Below are 23,340 nucleotides of genomic sequence, written 5' to 3' on the forward strand. Positions count from 1 at the left end.
CGCGGCCCCCCTCTCCCTTCCTTCTCCTCTTGCCCCCTTTCCCCCTTCTCCTAGTTGGACTAGGAAAGGAGGAAACCTACTCCAACTAGGAGTAGGAATCCTACTCCCTTGGCGCGCCCCTCCTAGGGCCGGCCTCCTCCTCCCTTGCTCCTTTATATACGGGGGCAGGGGGCACCCCAGAGGGACAACAATTGATCGTTTGATTTTTTTAGCCGTGTGCAGTGCCCCCCTCCACCATAGTCCACCTCGATAATACTGTAGCGGTGCTTAGGCGAAGCCCTGCGTCGGTAGAACATCATCATCGTCACCACGCCGTCGTGCTGACGAAACTCTCCCTCAACACTCGGCTGGATCGGAGTTCGAGGGACGTCATCGGGCTGAACGTGTGCTGAACTCGGAGGTGCCGTGCGTTCGGTACTTGATCGGCCGGATCGTGAAGACGTACGACTACATCAACCGCGTTGTGCTAACGCTTTCACTTTCGGTCTACGAGGGTACGTGGACAACACTCTCCCCTCTCGTTGCTATGCATCACCATGATCTTGCGTGTGCGTAGGAATTTTTTTGAAATTACTACGTTCCCCAACACCAACTCCTACTTGGAGTAGGATTGCCCCCCTTGGGCGCACCCTATGAGGGTCGGCCGGCCTCCCCCTTGCTCCTTTATATACGGGGGGGCACCCCACAGACACACAAGTTGATTGTTTAGCCATGTGCGGTGCCCCCCTCCACAGATTTCCACCTCGGTCATATCGTTGTAGTGCTTAGGCGAAGCCCTGCGTCGGTAACTTCATCATCACCGCCAGCGTTCTGGGCCAGAGGCAGCGGTACTACCGCTCACCAGGAGCGGTACTACCGCTGGCCCGTGCGGTACTACCGCTCCCTTGAGCAGTATTACCGCACGCCACAGAGGCTTTAGCACTTGGATGCCTTCAAAACGCAGCTAAAGACAACAGACGGATCCAATAAAACCAGAACTGCCATAACTTCTGCAAATGAGCTCCGAATTGAGCCAACTCAAGCTTGTTCGATACAAGACAACGAGTAGCATCAACCGAGAAGAGGCAGGCAGAAAGAAGAGGCAGGGGAGGTATGCCTAACAAAAAGAGGAGAGAAACCTCCAACCGAGAAGAACCGGCAGAACCTCCAACATCGAAAACATCATAGAAGATGCATGTGAACTCCGTTTTTGATGAACTCGAGCTTGTCATCAAGATGACCATAAGCTCAAAATCTCACAAAGGGAACCAAACAAGAACCAAGAAAGATGATGCAAGGATGCAATGGTTTGAGATCTCTACAAATAATACAATCAAGCTACTCATCGAGAGCCCCCCTTGATAGTACGGCAATCGATCCTATAACCCGGTCTCTCGACTACCACCATGAGACCGGTAAAATAGAAAACCTATCAAGGGCAAACATTTGCCTCGCACATGGTCCACTTGAGCTAGATGATGACGATCTTGACTCCCTTAAGTTGGACCATCTTTCTTGATTGCGTTGGCTTGATGAAGACTAGTTGATTGCTCCCCCATACACCACTATGGATGAGCCAGTCTTCCGCACATCTTCACAAATCCATTGTTACCACAATGGACGGCAAGCTTCAAGCATTTGATCTCTTCGTTATGCTCCACTTGAACTTGCACACCGCAACCTAACCTCACAAAGAACTCTCACGAATACCATGGGTTAGCATACAAAGTGTAATGGACAATGCTTACCATACCATGGGATCACTTGATCCCTTGGTACATCTTGTACGCTTTGTGTGTTGATCACTTTGATTTACTCTTTGATTTAGTCTTGATCAACCTCTCACATGACCAATCTTTAGGTAATTCCTTGAGTAGCACCTTGGTCATCACAAACTCTCCTTGAAACCAACAAATGGACTCCAAGAAAAGCCTATGGACAAAACCTTCAAATATAACTCAAGGCAACCATTAGTCTATAGAGATAGTCATTAATTACCAAAACCAAATATGGGGGCACTGCATGTTCTTTCATCTTCACACCCTAGTGTGCCCATATTAGGACCACATGCAGAACGCTAAGTTGTTCCGACCATACTTCACGCGATTTGATGAGTCTTCTGTTCGGTGAGCCCATAAACGTCTACCCCCTAGCTTTTCTTGAAAAGGAGTGATTCCATCTGGACTATCCTCTTTGTGTGTGCCATAATTGGTCATAAGACCGTGAGCAACAAAAAAGAGGACAATTACAGGGCATATGATCTACCTATCAAGAGTGAATTTTGTGAACTTTAGTATGAATCCTGCACTTTGAGGCGAACGAACGGAATCTTGTGAAGACTTGGGCTCAATCTTGGTTTTCCATGTCCCTATGACCTACCCTAATGGAAACAAAGAGAAAGGCCCCATTGTCTAAACCCTTTTGAAGCCTATCAAAGGGCAGGACGACGTGAGACCCACAGATCAGCGTTTTCGCCTGGAAACGCGTGAGGGAGTATTATATGTATAAAAGGGTGGTGTGATGTGAAAAGATCCAATACACAACTTGATGTGGGACTTACTTCAATAACAAGACTATCCAGCATGAAGGTTTTGGGCATAGAGTGTGAATCCCCCACTTCAAGGCATAGTTTAAAAAACCAAACCGGCAATTGAACCGACAAGGCTGTCGGTTCAGATTTTTACCGGTCGGACCGCCAGTTCACCGGTTCGATTGTCGGCTTTTTAAGCAATAAAATAATATATATTTTGTCAATAAATACGCCAATCAATAGATATAAAATGTGTAATTGCATGACAGATTAACCAATAACTACATGTTAATATCTAATTCATATACATGATAAAAAATGTGTTGTTGCTGTTGCGCGGAGCCAGAGTGGCGAGGGAGAGGCGGGGTCGCCATGCCACGACCCCGAGCAAGGGTGGCTGCGATGGGGCTGGCGGCGCTGATGAGTTTGTCTCTGTGGACAAAATCGAGGGAGAAAGCTCCCAATCGGTCGAAACCCTACCAAAAGAGGGTTGTTTTTCCTTTACCAACTTTACCCTTAGCTTGTACATAGAAAAACGAGTCAATCGAGGGGCTTTTCTAGAATCAACATCGAACCACCCGGTTTTATGTGAACCTCCCGGCTCACCGGTTTATCCAAAACCGGCCGGTTCGACCGGTTTTTTCTGGTTTGATTGCTCAAATGGTCCACCAGGCTTAAAGAACCGTTGGGATCGCCGGTTCCGGTCTTTTCTGGTCCGACCGCCGGCCCGGTCCGGTTTTTAAACTATGCTTCAAGGTGAAGGGAGGGAATCATGTGAAGACATGGGGTCAATCTTGGTTTGACATGTCCCTATGACCTACCAAGTGCAAGTATGTCCTACTTCATTGATCTTCCACGTACATGAAAGCCCATTTATGCATTGCAACGATGATGACATTATTGCGATGATGTACTATAGGCCGCCTAGAAGAAGTCAGACAGTGGGAGGCGCGGGCTAGTATACTACAAATGAAGGATAACTTGGCTGAAAGCAGGATTTCTTTGCCGTACAGCAACAAGCCAAAGAGCAGCGTCGCCGGAGAGGAGAGGGGTGGTGGCCTCAGGAACCAGCGATCGCCAGAAAGGAGAGGGGCGGTGGCATCGGGAACCAGCAGTTGCCGGAGGGGAAATGGCCTCAGGTATGCAGGAGAGAGATGAGAAAATGGAGTACTGCTGAGAGGATAAAGTGTGCGTTCGCACCGACAGAACACAGCGAACGAGAAGAAAGGGGTGACGTGGCTGCTGCGTGAGCTTTAAGGTGTGTACTTTCGATGGAACGGTGGCTGACGCGTTCGGTGGAACTGTCTTAATATCTGATGTCCGCCAGTAAATATTTCCCAAATCAAGTTTTATCTCGCTGGTCCATTGGTCGAGCACGTAGGGCACAACCAAACCAACTTGCGCCTCAAACAGAACAAATTAAATTTGTAAATTCGGGAGTCGGGGACAAGATAAAAAATGATCTGTTACAAACATAAGACATGTTGTATATCTCTCTCTCTCATCCAGTTGTTGTTCACTCTATTATTCAAGCACCGACGACTGACTGGCTGATAAGTCGGCGAGCGGTATAACGAAATTGAAGACTCTGAAGGAAACAAGCTAGTAGGATCATAAAGCTATCAAAGATTCTAGAATGGTCTTAGTTAGAGTTTATGCGATGGTGGGCGCTCCTCCTTCTGCTCCTCCTCCTGAGCGGCGGCACTGGCAGAGCAGGTCGAAGTAGTTCTGGCACCTGCTGATGTCGCTCTCGTTGCCGTAGATGCACTGCATACACATGCATACATCACAAAGTTCCATCAACCAACGTACATGATTAGATCGATGCATGATGGCAACTGGCCCAATTCCTGTAAAAAATAAAGAGACTGAAACAAGATAGTATGCACGTACGTTGCTGAAGGCCTGGTTCTGGACGCCGCACGCGTCGGCGGCAGGAGAGGCGGCAGCCGGCTCCTCGACGACCCTGACGGTGCGCGGGCCCAGTATGGAGTCCATGGCCCGGTGCGCCATGCTGGTCCCAACACCCCACCCGATCAGGAGGAGGAGAGAATGTTTGTTTTTGTTAGTTTGTTTCAAGTGAGCGATGATGAATGGATAGATGTGAGATGAGACGATGAACCCTTTTATAGGCAGGCAGGCGCGTCTCCGCTAATCAAGCTCGCGATACTACCATTCATTTCCAAATTTTTAATTAATTTAATCATTTGTGTTTATTCTCCCGAAAAAAGATAATACTAGCACGACCCAGTAAAATTAGGAGACGTGCCTCACCTGTCAGCTGCTGTATTGGACATTTCCGCACGCATCTATATATATTCGTTCCCTCCTTGGGCCATCTTCGACACGGACCTCCTCAAATTTCAAAAGAAAAACGTCCAGACCGACGTCTTCAGATACAGTAAGCTATCCAACGCCATTTCGCATCTATCCGCGACTTATCCGTGTGTCTAAAATCTCACAAACCGAAGCAACCTAAGGAGGCTTTGCATGAGTCTGGACATCCGTCCCATGTGCGTGCGACAAGTGACCCCACTCAAATCCCCCTTCTGAACCATTTTTCTTCCCCTCCACCCTTATTCTCCCTTGCTCTGCATTTGCACCCTCCTCATCTGCCGCCGCTGTTGTACCTCCCCGGCAGACGTCCGTAGCCCCCACCCACGTGCCTGCCCGCCTTGGACTACGTTGTCATCCACCCCGGATTCGCTATCCGCCACCAGGTACCCTCCGCCCTCCTGCTGACGTCGTCCTTGGCGGACACCACGCCTGGCTGGTGTTCGGTCAAATGTAGCTTTTTTTTACATTCTCGTAGTTTCCTACAGTAAGCACGATGACGAGGTACCCGGTGATGGAGGATGAGTTCCTGTGAGATGTGTGGTTGGTCGTATATATGGACTTTGTAGGCATGACGCAAGGGGCTTGACCTTTTAGCAAAACGTGCATCCTTCTTTTCATGAGCACAAGCACTTCGCGCCCTACGACTTGCACATGATCCATGAACCCAATGTGAAGTTGCTACCCCATCAGTGGCGCACCATCTTCAACACCATCATGAAGTATTGTGCTGCGGTTGCACAAGTAGGTAGAATGTGGCCACCGGGCGCGTCAATCATGGAGATCATAAGTTTTGTTTCTTGTTGCTCTACATATTGGTCAATTCGTCGATTCACTTAATGTTGCAACTTGATGATCATCACGTTATTATATAGCCCGGATGAGCTGCCGCACTATACCACAGAATGGAGGGCAGAGGCCATTCATGTTAATGCATTGTTGAGAAAAAAGCACTCCAAAGTTGGATGCCCATTTTGCACGTACTCTGACAGCAAAGTTAAATTTTACCGGATTAGAAGAAAATATAAGCTATTTATTTATTATTCAGAACATGCCAAATTTCTCAATTACAAACTACATCACAATTATGCGACGTAGAAGAAATTTAGAGGAATTAACAAGACATCTTTCCAGCATGCAAGGTAGACGATGGATTGTCAAGCGACTGCAGGCGTCGTAAGGGAAACCATTTGATGCGGAGCATCCTACGGTCATCCCCATGGACCTACTGTCGCCTCCTCAAGAGCCAACCGAACCGATGACACGAGCACGTGCAAGATTCTCGAAACCGAGGTGACATCTCTCCTTTGTGATATTGCAAATGACCCGCACGAGACATGGTTACTACCTAAGTCTGGGATGCTATGCGTTATCAAGTATCAAGAAGACCCTCTCGGAGATGCTCGTGAAGACGGACAAGTCCCCAAACACATGGATGAAGAGGACCAACGGAAGGAACCGGAGAAGTCTCCAGGATCCGGACATCCGGCACCTGGAGAGTGCAGCCGCAGCCCAGCAGCCAAAGCTACATGGCCATGAAGGAAATATGCCCTAGAGGCAATAATAAAGTTGTTATTTATATTTCCTTATATCATGATAAATATTTATTATTCAAGCTAGAATTGTATTAACCGGAAACTTAGTAGATGTGTGAATACATAGACAAACAGAGTGTCACTAGTATGCCTCTACTTGACTAGCTCGTTAATCAAAGATGGTTAAGTTTCCTAGCCATAGACATGAGTTGTCATTTGATGAACTGGATCACATCATTAGAGAATGATGTGATTGACATGACCCATCCGTTAGCTTAGCACTATGATCGTTTAGTTTATTGCTATTGCTTTCTTCATGACTTATACATGTTCCTATGACTATGAGATTATGCAACTCCCGAATACCGGAGGACCACTTAGTGTGCTATCAAACGTCACAACGTAACTGGGTGATTATAAAGATGCTCTACAGGTGTCTCCGATGGTGTTTGTTGAGTTGGCATAGATCGAGATTAGGATTTGTCACTCCGATTGTCGGAGAGGTATCTCTGGGCCCTCTCGGTAATGCACATCACTATAAGCCTTGCAAGCAATGTGACTAATGAGTTAGTTGCGGGATGATGCACTACGGAACGAGTAAAGAGACTTGCCGGTAATGAGATTGAACTAGGTATGATGATACCGACGATCGAATCTCGGGCAAGTAACATACCGATGACAAAGGGAACAACGTATGTTGTTGTGCGGTTTGACCGATAAAGATCTTCGTAGAATATGTAGGAATCATTATGAGCATCCAGATTCCGCTGTTGGTTATTGACCGGAGAAGTGTCTCGGTCATGTCTACATAGTTCTCGAACCCGTAGGGTCCGCACGCTTAACGTTCGATGACGATTGGTATTATGAGTTTATGTGATTTGATGTACCGAAGGTTGTTCGGAGTCCCGGATGAGATCACAGACATGACGAGGAGTCTCGAAATGGTCGAGACATAAAGATTGATATATTGGACCATGCTGTTCGGACACCGGAAGTGTTCTGGAGAGTTTCGGATAAAACCGGAGTGCTGGAGGGTTACCGGAACCCCTGCCCCCCCCCCCCCGCCGGGGAAGTTAATGGGCCACCATGGGCCTTAGAGGAGAGAGGGCCGGCCAGGAGGTGGCGCGCGCCCCCAGTCCGAATTGGACAAGGGGTGGGGGCGGCGCCCCCCTCCTTCCTTCTCTCCCCTTCCTCCTTCCTCCCCCCCCCCTTGTTGGACTAGGAAAGGGGGAACCTACTCCTAGTAAGAGTAGGATCCCCCCCTTGGGCGCGCCCTTGAGGCCGGCCGGCCCCCTCCTCCCCTCCTTTATATACGGGGGAGGGGGCACCCCATAGAGACACAAGTTGATCTTTAGCCGTGTGTGGTGCCCCCTCCACAGTTTTCCACCTCGATCATATTGTCGTAGTGCTTAGGCGAAGCCCTGCGTCGGTAACTTCATCATCACTGTCACCACACCGTCGTGCTGACGGAACTCTCCCTCGGCCTCAGCTGGATCTAGAGTTCGAGGGACGTCAAAGAGCTGAACGTGTGCATATCGCGGAGGTGTCGTGCGTTCGGTACTTGATCAGTTGGATCACGAAGACGTTCGACTACATCAACCGCGTTACTTAATGCTTCCTCTTTCGGTCTACGAGGGTACGTGGACACACTCTCCCCGCTCGTTGCTATGCTTCTCCTAGATAGATCTTGCGTGATCGTAGGAATTTTTTTTGAAATACTACGTTCCCAAACAGGCCATCCCGCCTGGCCTCGGACATCCGGCGCCAGCCCGAAAATCTAGCCCGTCCATCATAGAACGCATCCAGCCCCCACTCGAAGTCCCGGACATCCGGGCCCCTGTCTGCGCGCAGTAACGAGCTGAGGCCCATGTACCCTTTCGCCCCCCCTAGACTATATATACTCCTTCTCCCCCAATGTTTTAGGGTTAGCATTCTGATAGCTCATTTTGGAGATAGAGCCTTGCTCATCTACTTGTACCCCTACTCCATTGGAGACCAAGGCCTCCGAGGAGAAGGTCCCCCAAGTGGATTCAAGACCCCCTTGTGGGAAGATACCCTAGTGGATGAAGACCTCAAATCCTCATGGATTAGGACGAACTAGTGGCCCTTTTGTATCCCCCTTTATTGGATTTGGACATTTGCTATCTCCTTGTGTATGTGGACCTAGCACATGTGTGATCGGATCTAGTTGATCTGAGTGTTTTCCTCCTGTCACTAGTGCAAAACCGGGCTATAGCACCGGTTCGTAAGGGCCTTTAGTGCCGGTTCTGTAACCGGCACTAAAGGGTGGGGACAAAAGGTCCCCCTCCTTTAGTACCGGTTCTGCACGAACCGCCGCTAAAGGGCCACCACGTGGCACAAGCCTGCGCCGGGAGCGGGGAGCTCTTTAGTACCGGTTGGTAACATCAACCGGTACTAAAAGGTTTGGGGGGTTTTGGGTTCAGGGTTTCTTTTTCCTTTAATTTTGTGTTTTCCATTTAATTCTTTTTCGTTTGCTGGTATTTTACGATACTACATATTGTACACGTTATGCATATATATATATATATATATAATCGAATGTCTCGCACCACCATTCACACATACACATGTACGTATATATATACAATTTGGTATATACAATTTCTCCTACATGGAGGCATTACTGCGGTTGCGGGTAATGGAATTCTCCTATGGGATCTATAACCTAGTCGAGCAAAAATCCTGCTATTTCCTCTGCAATTGCTCGTACGCGATCCATTGGTAGGAGCTTCTCCCGCACCTTATTGAACTGTTAAGAAGGAGATCAATATGCATGTATTAGTTGTCTGACTAGATATCGATAATGATGTAAAAAAATTGTGTAGTGTTCTGGCAAACGTACCCATAGCTGTCTATCAGATGTGCTCATTTCGGACTTCATCATGCGAATGTTCTCGCAAACGTAGTATGCACATAAATCATTCCCCGGCTCCTGCTTCATGGCCTGTACGAGAATAGAGTTCAATGAGATAATAATTAATCAAGCATGATAATTAATGGTATTGAAACTAGAATTAAAGAGATTGCATGGTAGCTAGCTAGCTAGTACTACTTAATTAATTACTGTGGGTCGATACCAATACAGATTTTCTCTGAACGGGCCTGGAACGTCTTTGATGAACTTTTGCCAAGCCCTGCCGGCCCGTCGGCAAAGAAAATGAATAAATGAGTTATTAATTAGTTGATATCAGGACATATATATATAATGATTGAAATTAGCTGTTGACTATCCCCTTCACGATTGAGTACTCTTTAGGTTTTTTAAGCAGTGAGTCTAGTACTTCAACTTTTCCTTCTTCAACTTGAATGTCTAACAAGATCCACTGGTACCTGCATGCGCATACGTATGCATGTATAAATTAAGCGGGCATGTGCATAACACTCATCAACTAACCTTAAACCCTATACACTTATTAACATCTAGCTAGTAAGCAAAAACAGAATTTGTAGTACAAGACAGTGTGACTCACTGGAAGTTGTAAGGAAGTAGTATCTATCCAGCAGTGCGTCGCCCGGGGCGGAACCCACGCTGCTTCTCGGCATGGATGGGAAGGTGCTATCTAATGCTGGATCATCCGCTAGCTGGCTAGCTGCTGCCGCTGCTGAGACCCCCTTTCCTTGCTAAGTGAGTCGATCTGCTGCTGCTGCTGCCGCTAGAATTTGAGTGCCAAGTCCGCGTGCGCTGATTCTTCTAGGCCTTGAAGGCGTTCTGCTTCCTGCTTCCTCTGCTCCTCCTCCAGCTTCTTCCTTCTCGCACGGCTTCTGTAGACGGTCTTCCAGTCCGAAAATCCCTCATACCACGGAACAACGCCCTTGCCTCGTGTTGTTCCCGGGTGTTCAGGATTTCCCAGGGCGCATGTAAGCTCGTCGTTCTCTCTGTTGGGCGTGAACACCCCCTTTCGAGCATCTTCTATTGCATCAAGTAACTTATCTTCGGCTCCTTTAAGACATGCCTTCTTCGAAACCTGGCCTGTCTTCGGGTCCAACGGCCCCCCATGTGCATAGAACCAAGTTCTGCACCTGGGGGGCCAGCTCTTAGTAACTGGAATGACCTCTGCATCTAGCATCTCTTGCTCAGACTTATCCCACTTAGGCATTGCCACCGCGTAGCCACCTGGCCCCAGCCTATGGAACTACTCCTTTTTTGTGGCATTGGCCTTGTTTTTTCTCGACCGTTTCTTAGATAATTCTGATTCCTTGAATTTCACGAAAGCGGGCCAGTGATATCTTTGCTTCTCTAGTGTTCCCGTGAATTCTGGAGTCTTCCTTGCTCTTGCGACGTACTTGGTCCATATAGTTTTCTTGTGGGTGTTGAATGCAATTGCCATCTTCCTAAGAGCAGCGTCCTTGACTTTCTGCACATCTGCATCAGTGAAATGATCTGGTAGGGTGAAATGTTCCATGAGAGATTCCCAAAGCATTTTTTTGCTCTGTCGTCAACCCAAGTAAGATCTGGATGTTTCTTTTTTGGCTCTTTCCATTCTTGAATGGAGATCGGGAGTTGGTCCCTCACAAGAACTCCGCACTGACGAATGAACTTGTTCACAATGTTCTTAGGCGCGCTTGGTTCGCCATTAGTTTTGATGGCATCGATGTTGTACTTTACGCCCTTCTTCAACTTTTTGCCCGGGCCTCGCACTATCCTGCTACCTGTAGAAGCAGATTTGCTCGATTCGGACGGCTGAAAGTAGAAAGATGATTCGTTAATATATCTTCAAATCATTAAAAACATGTGATGATCACCAGATGCCTGCTTATATAAATATACCTCGCCGGTCTCTGTTATTTCAAGATCAACATTGTCGGCGTCATCATAATCATAGTTCATGACTTCATCAATTCGGTCGTCGCGATCGAATATCATATTATCACCCTCCCAGACATTGTTCAGATATTGGGAGCTATCATCTTCTTCATTCTGATCATCTGGCTCGCGAGGGGTGCGTATGATCTCGAACAGGGCCTCTTCTCCCTCTCTGCCGGTATTGTCCGCCATAGCTTTTATTTAACTAATCCAGAAGAAATATAAAACAATTTTGTATTCAAATTACAATGCATGGATGCAATCAATAAGGAAAAACGGAATCATAGTACATAATATGCATCGTCTCGAATACATCGTCTCGAATAATATATAATCTCGAATACATCGTCTCTAATAATATATATAATCTCGAATACGTCGTCTCGAATATTATATGTCGAATACATCACTAGCTAGCTAGCTAATAAAGATCGAATACTACAAAAGAATCTAGGCCACTCGCGGTTCCTGAGGCGCGGGCGGTGGACACCCAAAGAGAAGGAACCATCACAGGATCATAGCTCCGGTCATCTCCCCAAAGAACCTGCCAGGTATTGGAGAACCTGACGTCCATAGCAGCGATGTAGAGACGGACGTGCTCGTCCTCCTCCCTGACACAGCGACGCACCACCTCCGGCGGGTCCGGCTCCCTCTGCACGAACATGGCCCACGCGAACGCCACCAAAGGAGATCAGGGTCGACGATGGGACCCGGGGCCGGGTTCCTCACCAAGCGGCGCACCCCTGAAGGTAGGACCTCCCAGTGCCAGCTCGGCGGAGCCCAGTCCCGGACATGGGTCCTCTGAAGCAGGACGTCGTCGCGAACGGGTCGACGGCGAGGATGCGGGCCGGGCATCGTCGAGAACAAATACAATATGCAAATGTAACATTTTTTAAATTATTGGATTGTGATTTCTTATATAGAAATTTGAAAAATGCTATCATTGCATATGTCAAAAATCTATATGCAATTTCATACTAACTAAGCATCTAACACTAAAAACAGAAAAAGCAACTTCTATACATCCATTAAAAAACAGAAAAACAACATTATATAAAAAAATTCCATACTAATTAAACACTAATTATATCCATCTAACATGCATTCATACATATATACTAGTGAAAAATATAATAATCTAAAACATCTAAACTAATTAAACATACAAAAATACATATATACTAATTAACGGAAATGTGTGTGTGTGTGTTCATCATGCTTGTGTGTGGGGGGGGCTCGGGGAGGGGCGGTGCCCATGGTGGCCGGGGGCGAGGGAGAGGGGGAGAGGGGGGAGAGCTCACAGCGGGGCGATGGCGACGGCGAGGCGACGGCCGGGCGCGGCGACGCGGGGACGGCGCGACGGGGACAGGCCGGGGGCGGTCACGGAGACGAGGGCGGCGACGGGGACGGGGGCGGCGACGACAACGGCGCACGACGGGGGCGGCGACGACAACGGCGCACGACGGAGGCGGCGACGGGGACGGCGCGGGACGGGGGCGGCGACGGCGTCGATCGATCGGGGCAGGCGGTGCTTCGATGGAGAAATAGAGGAAGAAACAGAGGGAGAATGAAATTTTTTCAAGTGTTGTTTATATAGGAGGGACCTTTAGTCCTGGTTGGAGCCACCAACCGGTACTAAAGGCCTATTTTCTGCCAGGCCAAGCGGCGGGAACGGCAGCCCTTTAGTACCGGGTCGTGGCTCCAATTGATACTAAAGACTTTAGTACCGGTTCGAGCCACGACCCGATACTAAAGGTGGTGCGCTGCCAGGCGAGAGACGCAGAAGTTTAGTCCCACCTCGCTAGCTGAGGGGCGCTCGCACCTGCTTATAAGCCCCGCCGCCGTTGCTGTCTCGAGCTCCTCTCTAAAGCAGGCCTTCTCGGCCTACCTCTGCTGCGATGCCCTATTGGGCCTACTGGGCTAGCGGGCCTCCATCCTGGCCCAACTAGAATTTGGGTTTCTAGTCGTATGCACGCCGCTGTGGCCCAGTAGGCGGGCTTTTTTTCATTTAGTTTTTTCTTCTTTTTTTCTTTTCTGCTTTATTTATTTTGTTTTATTTATTATTGAGTTGTTTTTGCTGTATTTCGAGTTTCTTTGTGAATATTTTTGTTTTAGGTACAAAAAATTACAAACTTTCTGTTAGTGTCGGTAGTTTTCAAATTTGAATAGTTTAAATTTTGAATTATTTGAAATTTGTGTGAATCACTAGTTTGTGAATAACTTAACTTTAAAAATAGATTTTTCAGTGATTCTTTTTTCTTATGTTTAATATTAGTGTGTTTTATCATTATATTCAATTTGGTAGTACTTAGATTATTTAAAAAATGAAATGCCTTTGTAACAGATGAGTTTTCGTCCGAAACCCTGATACTTCGAAAGAGATTGTCCATTTTGTACACGAAGTGCATCCAGTTTTTGCTGTAACCCTCTCTACTTTTTTGCACATGCTATGTGGGTGAAATTATGATACCATGCCAACTTTCAACCTTTTCGGAGTTCATTTGAAGTGTTTTACAATTTCAGGGTCATTTAGCTGAAAAAATCAGTAAATGCATGAAAGAATTTGTTTGCACATAAAATTTCTTCGCGTTTCAAATGCCAAAACACATAAGTACCCTAACTATTATAAAGATTCCCTCCTGGGTGTGAAACACAGAAGAAAGTTATGACACTGAAGCCGATCACATCCCACATCTTTGGGTGTGAAACTTTTTCTTCGCGTGTGTCCCTTTGCACCGTAACCATGGACAATCTTCATCATTTAACTGGATGCTCGGGTCAATATTCACTGTGAATGGAGCAATTTCATCAAACTTTTCATAATCTTCTGACATGTCTGTCTTGTCATCCACTCCCACGATGTTTCTTTTCCCAGAAAGAACTATATGGCGCTTTGGCTCATCGTATGATGTATTCGCTTGCTTATCTTTTCTTTTTCTCGTCTTAGTAGACATGTCCTTCACATAGAAAACCTGTGCCACATCATTGGCTAGGACGAATCGTTCATCTGCATACGCAAGATTGTTGAGATCCACTGTTGTCATTCCGTACTACGGGTCTTCCGTTACCCCGCCTGGTGTCATATTGACCCATTTGCACCAAAACAAAGGGACCTTCAAACCACGTCCATAGTCAAGTTCCCATATGTCCTCTATGTAACCATAATATGTTTCCTTTCCTGTCTTGTTGCTGCATCAAAGCGGACACCACTGTTTTGGTTGGTGCTCTTCTTATCTTGGGCGATTGTGTAAAATGTATTCCCATTTATCTCGTACCCTTTGAAAGTCATTATATTCGAAGATTGTAACTGGGAAAGCAAGTACAGGTCATCTTCAATAGCGGCGTCATGCATGGCACGTGTCTGCAACCAGCCGGCGAAATCCCCATTTGTTCACATGTAATCCAGTCGTCAGACTGCTCCAGGTGTTTGGAGCATAGAAAATTATTGTGTTCGTCCATATACGGAGCCACCAAGGCGGAATTCTGTAGAACTGTGTAGTGTGCTTGAGTGAGAGAATGGCCGTCCATACATATTATTTGATCCCCTCCTAGCGTGACTTTTCCATCCAGTCTGCCCTTATGCCGCGATTCAAGAACACCAATCGGCTTAAGGTCAGGAATAAAGTCAATACAAAACTCAATGACCTCCTCATTTTCATGGCCCTTGGAGATGCTTCCTTCTGGCCTAGCACGGTTATGAACATATTTCTTTCACTACTAGGAAAAGGCCTACTAATGGCGCACCTAATCTTGCCATTACTGGCGCATTAGTGGTGCGCCATTAGTAGCACGCCATTAGTATATTTTACTAATGGCGCACCACTGGTGCGCCATTAGTATCTGGTATACTAATGGCGCATCACAGATGCGCCATTAGTATGCCTCCCAGGGTGCCATCTATACCCAGGTGCTTTGGCATACTAATGGCGCACAGCAACAGGATGCGCCATTAGTAACTTCGGCATACTAATGGCGCACTGTTTAGTGATGCGCCATTAGTATGCTCTGGCATACTAATGGCGCACTATGATGTGATGCGCCATTAGTATGAATATTAGGTTTTTTTATTTTTTATTTTCTGTTTTTTGCACAGGTTACAAAATGTATAATTGGACAAAATATAGACAGCACACATCAACAACAGATTCATCGAATACAATAGAAGATTATACAATTCATCATTTTAGTCTCCGAATACAATTCATCATATTAGTCTCCGAATTGAAAAGACCGAACAAAGATAGAACATTATATTACAAGTCTCGAGACCGCGAGTTTGTCTTCACATTACAAGTCGATATCGATCATCTAAACTACCATCACATAGAAGAGAGCTGCGGTCATCACGATGAGCATCATCACGATGAAACTCGTCTTCATCCGGTTCCTCCAACGCTCCCTCCCCTCTCCCGCTAGATAGCGGGCGTATCTAGATTCGGCCTCGGCCCTAGTGGCGTACCCTTTGTAACTGTTACCGCTGAATCGGTGAACCTGTCTCCGACACTCCTCCCAGTCGTCGTAGACTCCGGGAACCTTACCGTTGTACACGACATACCACGGCATCGCTATGCAGTAGCCAAACGAAACGTTAGTACCAATTCACAGACAATACATAAGCAATATATAAGTATGCAACAGAACGATCGGAAGAGAAAAACAAGACATTAATAGCATCGATTACATCTAAGTTGAAGGACTCTCGAAACCAAAGAGACATACTACAAGTTCATTAAAGTTTAATTACAACATGAGCCAATCGATGTTTCAGAACTAGACACAGCATCACTGCTTTCGACTCGACTCAAGGGACCGGAGCATGGATGAAGCCGCCGTCTATCGTGGGAGTCATGAAACCATGGGCGTTGTCAGCCTGTATTTGTAGGATTGTGTCGATGTCATTGTTGGACGGTTGATTTCTGAGGTAGAACTGCCCCGAGGTACGAAGGACATCCTGATGGATGATTTCCGCAAACTCCGACTGGATGCGAAAGAATTCTTGTCTGATGTCCGCGTCCTGGATTGCCGACACGCTCGCGGCCCAATCTTTGAGTCTACTCGGTAGCAGTACTTGATGATGGTCCCGTACGATCGCCCGCATGTGATGGATGGCGTAGTAGGCACCCTTCTGACCGCCAGGCGGCTGCTTGACGCAGCAGAACGTCGTGTTGTGGGAGAACACGTGCTTGCCATACTTACGAATAGGCCTGGTGAAGGTGCCTCCAGATTTGACGTAGCCGGGGAGAACATCATCAAGAACCTTCTTGACATTTGTGTAGTCTACGTTCGACTGATGGTCCGGGTCGAAATACGTGGCCATGGAATATTTGGGGCTTAGGAGGATGAGCGTGCAATGTGTGTCACTGCAGAAAACACGGAATGTTAAAAGAAAAACGATCGAAATCTAAGAATTCATATGTTACGGGGCGGTTGAGGGGAGGACTTACTCGGGAAAGTAAGGCACGAGGAAGTTGTCCTTATCTTGGTTTGCCAGAATGACACCTTCGAGGTAAGAACTCGCGACTTGCCGGTCCCCAGCGCTGCCCAAGATCTTGGCACGCATGTAGAAGGGGTCGACTATCACGATGTCCGGGGTCTTGTCGCGAATGATCCGCATCTCCATACTCAGCGAAAATAGCCGAACGAAGGTGTAGTGCAGCGGATGAAGGTTCAACATAGCGTGGATGTCATCAAACCGCAGGACGATCGTACCCCCGATGGAGTTATCCACAAAGCCCTTGCCCTCTTGCACCTTGGCCGCGAAAACCGGGTATGCCACATCCTTCTCTCGGAGACGCCGCTTCTCCAAAGAAAGCACACTGTCATGCAGACTCCGCATAGCACCGGTTGCAGCATCAAGCATATTTCTCGGTAGCATCGGCCTACCCGCCACATGCACCCTCTTCGAGATATCCGCAGTTGAAGGTGGCCCGTCCTGAGCACGGATCGTACTCGGTGCCGGCTGGCCCGCACCCTTGTTAGTCTTTCTTTTGCGTGCCTTCTTCTTGATCTCCTGTAATGGGACCGAGTTCTGCTCACAGACCGCCTTCTTGAGTGTGTTGGGGCTGATCATATTTCGCACCTCGCCTATCTGAGGCTCGGTGAAGTCGGCAGCTGGAGGCGTCTCCTGAGAGCTGAACAGCAGACGACGCTTGTTGCAACTTGGCTTCTCCGCGGTACCAGCTAGATCGCACACGTCTTTTGTTGGGTTGGGTTCTGGAGAAGGAGGCCCCATGAAGTCGCCACCATCCCCATGATCGGCAAAGTACTGATCGACGTTGGCAAATGTATCGTCGTTGTCGTCGTTCTGATCCTGTGCCATATGCATGTTTGGATCCAGTGGCATAGGGATGTCCGGCACCGTTGCGGCGGTCTTGCCATGGGGCCGACTTGGCGCTGGCACGACTGGCGGTGTTGTCTTTGGGGTGGTGTCCCCCGCCCCCAAACGAATCTGGCTCTTCGGCCAAAGCAGGGGCCAGCTCAGGCAGGCGCTGAGGTTCATCACGTCATCATCGTCGGCCCCCATTGGTTGAATCAGAGGTAACACCTCGTCGCAGCCTGGCAGCACCCGAACCAGTTGAACCCTAAACAAGTTGGGTGGCATCTGGGTACCGTGGAACAAGGGGTTGCCCGGTTGAACGATTTTGCCCTTGGCGACATCGACCAACTCGTTGTTCACGAAGTGCAGGAGAGTGCACGGAACGTCGGCGGCGCCCTGCGAAAACATGTAGGGCGTTAGGGATGCCCAGTCAAAGGCAAGGAGATGAAGTCCTCGGCCGAGAGAGGCTTAATTAGTTACCGTGATGATGGCGTCGAGCTCGGCTAATGTCGAGGCACCGCCAACGGCGGGCGTGCAGTTGACGGAGGGGCCGCTTGCTGCAGAGGTGCCGGCCGGCGTACACCTGGGTGCATTAAGCTCCCGTGCCGGCGTCGGAGACACCAATGCCGGCTCCGCCGGAGACACCAATGGCCCCGCCATCGCGTTCTGCGAGTTGCTGGCCGTGAAGCTAGGAATCAGGGGCGGCCCTTGTTGGCCACCCACAATCCACGCACTAATCCCCTGGATCAAGGTAGGCACAATGGCGGTGATCGTCGCTCTGAGTTGTTGTTGCACTTGCTCTTGGACAATCTCCGGAATCCGCGCCACCTGTGCCCTGAGTTCTTGAACCTCACGCGCCTGGCTTTCCGAGCTGGTCTTTTTCTCCTTTCGCCCAGCAGTGTCATAGTATGACGACCATTTTGTCGACAAGCCTTTGCCGGCCACACGACCAGCTGACGTCGGCTTACTGAGCTTATCCTTGTTCTTCATTACATTCAACGCCCTATTTAGAGTGGTGTCCCAAGGGTTGCTCTTAGTCGACCCCGCGCTACTGCTTTCAGTCGCCTGCGGAAGGAATGTGAACCATTTAGAAATTTGGCTTCATTAATTAGAATGCAACCATATGGAGCTAATTACGAGGGGGTGTATTCCTTACCAGAACAAGCTCAAGCGCCCTGGTCTTCGGATCCGTGGTAAGCTCCTTTGTTTTCGGGTCCTTCTTGTACCGGGCCCTGACAAAGTTCCTGGTCTGCTTGTCACCGTATTTATCGAAGAGGGGCGGTAGGCCTTGCTCGGCACGGTCCGCCTCCTCCTTGTCCCATATAGGCTCCGGCACTCTGTAACCGCCGGGACCGAGTGTGTGTTCCCCTAAGTTCAGCTCCCGCATTTCTTTCCCCCACTTACTTGATTCGGAGTTTGCGGTGCTCGAGCAATTGATCTTGAAGTCATTGTAGTCATCTTCGGTGATCGAAGGATTTTTCTCCTTGATCTTCTCATAACTCTCACCTTTCTCGACCATTCTCTTCACATTGCTTTTCCAAGTAGACAGGGCCTTGCTCATCTTCGTGAGGGCAGCATTGTTCACTTTATTCCCTTTGAGGCTTGTGTTTTCAAATTCAGCGGGGAACTTGTATCGTTCGTGCAGCTTCGTGAAGAGGAGGTTGCGCAAATTCCCTCGGTCAGGATGCCTCAGGTTCTCGATGTTGATCGAGACGGTGCTCCGGAGAATGCACCCGAGCTGAAGCGAGTACCCCTTGACTATTCGTTCGGGCGCCGTTGGATTCCCGTCGGAGTCCACTTCAGTAACTTCCTCCTTGAGGGTGCGGAGCACGGTCGGGCGCCGGTCCTTCCGTTGCCTCTTCGGTTGGCTGCCATCTGTGCGTGCGCCGCCATCATCAGTGGTGGCATCCTCGGCGGCACCATCAGTGGTGGCATCCTCGGCGGCACCATCAGTGGTGGCATCAGTGGGGTCATCCTCGGCGGTACCATCAGTGGTCTCAGGATCGGTGGGGAAGGCGGCGTCCTCATACAAGTGAGGTTGTTCCTCCATCTCCTGGGATAGCATCCAGAATGGCTTGACGCTCGAACCCCCGGCCTCATCGTTGTTGGCCATGTTTCTCTCTAAATAGGAACAAAGTTTGGTCAAAAAGTTGGTTATTGTCAAGGAACAAGATCATGGTCTCATCATTTAGGGTTTGTCGACACCGAGGCATCCTAAAAGCTAAGCTTTTATCATTGAGGGTTTTTCGACGCCGAGGCACCCTAAAAGCCTAAGCTTTCATCATTTCGGTTTTTATCGACACCGAGGCACCCTAAAAGCCATGCATTAGTCACAAGTACGCCGGGTCACTTGATCCTACTTAATTACCTACTAAGATACCCCGGCCCATGCATTAGTCACAAGTACCCCATATGTCCTATTTTTAGCAAAGTCATGCTAAAATTCACGGAAAATTTCAGCATGACCTTTGCTGAAAATAGGACATATGGAGTACCCGAATTTGCCGGAACGGAAGTTAATCGACATTCCGGCAAACTCAAGGGCCTCTCGGGGTACCTGCAAAATCATCACGACACGATGGTCGGATACAAAACCCAGCAAACAAGCACCACAATGTGCCTCTACTTTCATATGGATGAAAAGGCCACAATGTGCCTCTACTAGCACCACAATCTTAGTTAACTTCTGGGGACATCAGAAAGTTAACATCCGCCTGATTATTATGAGGACTTCACTGCCACTGTTTACTCAAACTTAAGTTAGTAATTAAAAATATAAAATAGGATAACCCAGTGGCAGGACTGTTGGTTGATGTCACAAAAAAGTTGCTAGTCTCAACATGTTCTACAGTTGTTAAAATTATGTTACTGTATTTAGAACAAACTAACGCCACAGAGTATACTAATTCAGGTAGAAGCCATCATTCATAACAAATTTGAATATATGATATTCCAGAAAATAATCTGTCTACAAAATGAGATACATCCCGTTTGAACTACCAAAACTGTAACCAACGTTATTACCTAATTATGAAAGAAGTGCAGTACATATAAATTATTTCATCACTGAGAGGAGATAACCAAAAGTTTCCAAGCAATATGATTAAGAAAATGGGATTTAGGCATCCAAATGCCACAAAAGACCAAATCACAGTTTTAAACCAAGTTACACAAAGAAAATGCACCTAAATAGAGCCATGTGTGCTGGTTACAGTTTTAAACCAAGTCATATGCAAGATTACGTAAAAATTGGAGAGCCATGTCGTTTCTACTGGACCTAAATAGAGCTAGCTGCTGGTGTTGAACAATAAACAGCCACACCACACACTAAGACAAGTAACTGAAATGACTCTCTTTGTATTGTAGTAGAAGAAGAAACGAGAGAGATGCAAGATAGTAGTATATATAGGTGAGTCAACCTATTATTCTAGGCAGCTGCCTTGCTGGTGATTCGGTGTTGTCGCAACTGGATCCCTCCCACTGGACCTGCGATCTTCTACAAGGAAAAAGTAGCAGCTCAGTCAAGCACCATATAATTATACAAGGAAAAAATGTTACTTGGCACAAGTCTAAACGAGAAGCTTGAGGTAGCAGCAGATTGAAGTGATAAAGTGCAAAGGAGAAGCTTGAGCTAGTAAACAATTTCTGAATGTTATAAAGTGGGGAAAGTAAAATAAAATTCACGACTAGTCATGGCAGTAGAAAAGAGATGAGATTTCACAAAACCAGAGCCAAGCATAGTCCAGAATGTCAAATTTTCAGTTAGTTAATTATTACAGTCCTTTGCTAAAAGAGATGATCCGTCCAAGAAATTTAATACTAGATGCATGCAGTCTATTGAGGATCTTTTAGTGAATGACTAACAACAAGTAGCCGAGCTTGCCAAGAAAGATTAGATTCAGAAGTGTTGGCTGCTGCTAGTGAATGGAGCTGACAAATCTGAAATAAAGTAACATGACTCCTTGAAATTTGGCCAATATGATAAGTGGCATATTACTCCAGTTAGCGACATATTTTCAGTGATATGGAATTTGGCCGATATGATAAGTGGCATATTACCCTTGGTTGCAAGCTGTTTAAATGGGTGCTGATGCTGTCTAAATGGCCATCAAGCAATATGATAAAAAAGGAAATGAACTTAAAATTTATAAGTAGCAATGCACTTTCACTGTTCACTAGCACACAAACAAAACATAGGACATGTGACTACATTTAGATTTCTGACACTCCCAGCAAGGCAGAAATGCAAAGTTCCCAATATGGTTTCTCTAGCGAGGGAAGAAAACTCACCAAGCTGTTTCAGATCCCGCAACCTGGATGAAATGATGCAATGAAATGAACACATAATTAGGCCAACTAGAAAGTTAAAATAGGCAAATGTGCAGCGGCGATTTGGGAAAACTCAAGTCACCTCTGAAATTCCTCTGTATCCACAAATTCACGGGCCAACTGCACATCAGAGGAAGTAATTGTTAGTGAAGAAAAGTGAATAGCTTAAGGAACGGAAATTACCAGAGAAAGTGACTCTTATTACAGATGATGAATAGTTGGGAGTAGAAATTATCTACAGCTTCTATTTCTCAGTAGACATACAGAAAGTTAGTAATAAAAGTTGAACTATTTTTCCATATATATGAAATAGAGAATTAGTGTGATCATTATATACTGACTGATGACTGACCACGCATCCAAGTTACATAAAGCAATTATTATTCATAACAAGAAACAGCAGCTGTGGTGTTCTACTTGCAACGCATGCAGAGCACTGAAGCTTAAAATGGAAAACCACTTGGCCAACAGCAAGAGGACAAGGGAAGTTATGCATGATCATTAAATACTGTAGGACACAGAGAACTCCCAACAGAATCCTCAGTGGTTGAACACATTTAAGTTTTTAAAAAAGGAATGTACATATGTGCAGTATGAGATCCTGTTAACTGGTTGCAAGACTGAAGATATTCATGGCCATAAATAGAATTGACACATCACCATCTTCTTCTTCTTCCAAAATGGCATCCAACCCACTTCTCATCAACAAGAACAGAGCCTATGACTCTCACCCATGTACTGGTTAGTCAGGTCTATATTCCAAGTTCTAACTGCTATTCTAGACTTACCGTTGCCTTGCATTACAAGTACAAGATTGAGTTCTTGATCTTATGTGCAATCTAGGTGATCAACTGCATGCACCTGCACTATTATGTTCATTCTAAAAAAAACAGTATGATCAGCTACTAGTTCGGCAAAGTATTTGCAAAGTCAAACACCAGTCCAGCAAAAATATGTGAACATATGCATCTATAAATAGCAGCTACAAATTGTGTCAGGAACTTATATATGCAAAGTACATCTTAAGTTCTTAGCATCAACAGTGCGCTGCAAAGCACATCCTCATGATACAGTGGAGCTTATATTGTTTTATTAACTTAGATTGCTTGCATTTGAACACCCTCTGACATGGAAAAATATTATGCTTCTGTTTCTGAAGGTTGAAAAGATGATTCTAAAGCTGAGGCAGGAGAGCAGGCTGAAAATGGGTTTTAGCATTTCACTTACAAGTAGAAGTAGAACAAACAAATAGAGGGGCACAACGGTCAGTTCAAGGCCAATGTGGTGGAGGGAGAGGAAGGAGGACGCCGGAGGGGGAGGGAGAGGTGGGGCAGTACCTGAGGAGGCGGAGGAGGCCGGAGGGGACAAGGAGGAGGTCGGAGCGGCGCGGCGGTGGCGCGGACGAGGAGGAGGGCGAGGATGAGGACGACGGGGCGGCGTCGAGGCGTCGGGGCGTCGGGGCGGAGACGAGGACGACGGGGCGGAGAGGGGA

At 47.2% G+C, this 23,340-nt stretch overlaps 1 pseudogene; it reads right to left on the reverse strand.

The window, feature by feature from the left end:
• Positions 1-12,500: 12,500 nt before the first annotated feature.
• Positions 12,501-23,340, reverse strand: part of LOC141022243 (uncharacterized) — a 28,530-nt pseudogene continuing 17,690 nt past the window's right edge.

The sequence above is a fragment of the Aegilops tauschii genome, chromosome 5 (assembly GCF_002575655.3).
Source record: "Aegilops tauschii subsp. strangulata cultivar AL8/78 chromosome 5, Aet v6.0, whole genome shotgun sequence".
NCBI classification, from domain to species: domain Eukaryota; kingdom Viridiplantae; phylum Streptophyta; class Magnoliopsida; order Poales; family Poaceae; genus Aegilops; species Aegilops tauschii.